Source organism: Mandrillus leucophaeus, unplaced genomic scaffold, assembly GCF_000951045.1.
Source record: "Mandrillus leucophaeus isolate KB7577 unplaced genomic scaffold, Mleu.le_1.0 Scaffold2, whole genome shotgun sequence".
Taxonomy (NCBI): Eukaryota; Metazoa; Chordata; class Mammalia; order Primates; family Cercopithecidae; genus Mandrillus; species Mandrillus leucophaeus.
The window spans coordinates 13,985,564-13,986,987 of NW_012102031.1; the positions used below are offsets into that span (position 1 = coordinate 13,985,564).

The 1,424-nt window shown below is 49.2% G+C and overlaps 1 protein-coding gene across 3 annotated transcripts in view; it reads right to left on the reverse strand.

The window, feature by feature from the left end:
• Positions 1 to 1,424, reverse strand: part of HORMAD2 (HORMA domain containing 2) — a 103,514-nt gene extending 102,090 nt beyond the window's left edge. Inside the window, exons 1-2 of one of the 3 annotated variants that reach the window (XM_011979105.1) lie at positions 1,186 to 1,213; positions 417 to 461 (exon numbers count right to left, since the gene is read on the reverse strand). The gene's annotated coding sequence lies outside the window, so the exon portion shown is untranslated. Of the gene's footprint in view, positions 1 to 416; positions 670 to 1,185 lie in introns of those variants that run through there. The other 2 variants (XM_011979103.1, XM_011979104.1) reach the window with 2 other exon arrangements.

Genomic DNA, 1,424 nt, shown 5'->3' on the forward strand with positions numbered 1-1,424 from the left:
CCGGGAGGTGGAGGTTGCAGTGAGCTGAGATTGCGTCACTGCACTCCAGCCTGGCGACAGAGCACGACTCCCTCTCAAAAAAAAAAAAAAAAAAAGAAAAGAAAAAAGAAAAGGAAAGTGAGGCTATGCAAAGGAACTTGGTTTGCCAAAGTTCGCCCAGTTACTTAGACCTTCTGACAGAGCTTGTTTCAATAAATTATTCACCATTTTAACAAATTCCATTTGGCCCTGGTCATTCCCCTACTTGTGCTCATTCAGAGTAAATGGTTTCCACTGTATTAATTGAGTATTTGTTCATGCTTTTGACTTTTTAATATATCTTTCATGCTATTTCAATCATTCATTCAACATCTACGAGGCGACTACAATGTGCCAGGCAACGTGCAGGATTACAAGATGTAATATACTTTTCCTACCTCAACAGATTGATGGTCCAATGGAGGAGCAATTAGATCATGATCCTGCTGAGATTAAAAACCCCTTTCGGGGCCAGAACCACCCCTCATTTCTGCCAGCTGAGTACACGATGTACTGCACAGCCTGTCCAGTGCTCTGCGCACTCGGACACATTTCGGCGATTGGCTAATCCTGAGGTTCAAGACACTCTCTCCCTCTGAACTGTTTAGGGAACTAAAGTCCACAGGGATTAATTGGCAAATCCTCACTAAAACGAAAGGGGAGCTGAGGTCAAGCGGGGCGGGGTGGCTCGTCCCCACCTCTCTCACCTCTTGGCCTGTACCAGGCATCGATCCTGGCAGAAAACCTCAATGGCTGAGGAGAATCTGACCCAGGTAAGGTAAACCCCAAAACCTTCACCACACACGGCCCCTCCAATGCCGGGCACAGACGTCGTCTGCCCTACTAGCCTCGTCATTGCTCATTATGGCTGCTGCTTGCTCAGCAAGTTTGATTTCATGTCCAGAAAAATCTGAATTTCAAAGCTACCTGGGTGCTCTCTGTCCAATTCTGGGGGAAATCGCCTCCCTTTTGTCTTCCTCCTCAGCCCCCTGCCCTCCCGATTCTCTTCACAGTACTTTAGGCCCTCACGAAAAATGATACTTTCAAATCCAACTTAAAGCCTTAAGTAACAAGAAAAGAAAAAAAAATGTGTTTGACATAAAGACAGAACTAACAACGTCCGAGTGCCCTCTCTGGGCGGAGACCTCGCGTCTCAACAGCCCTCACCTCAGCTCGTCGACGCCTCCCTTCCACCGAGAGTCAACGGCCTTTTCCGGCCCAAACCCGCTCCTCGGCTTATGAATAGTCAACGAGGCCTTTCTGGGCGGGACCAGAAACTTTCTCATGAATAATTCATCACCCGTCCACGGCTGGCCGGGGCGATCGGCCTCGCTAGACTTCATGAATATGCAAAGCAGGGGCGAGCGGCAGTTAGCCGGGCCCTGGCTCGTCCGGCCCCTCAGCCG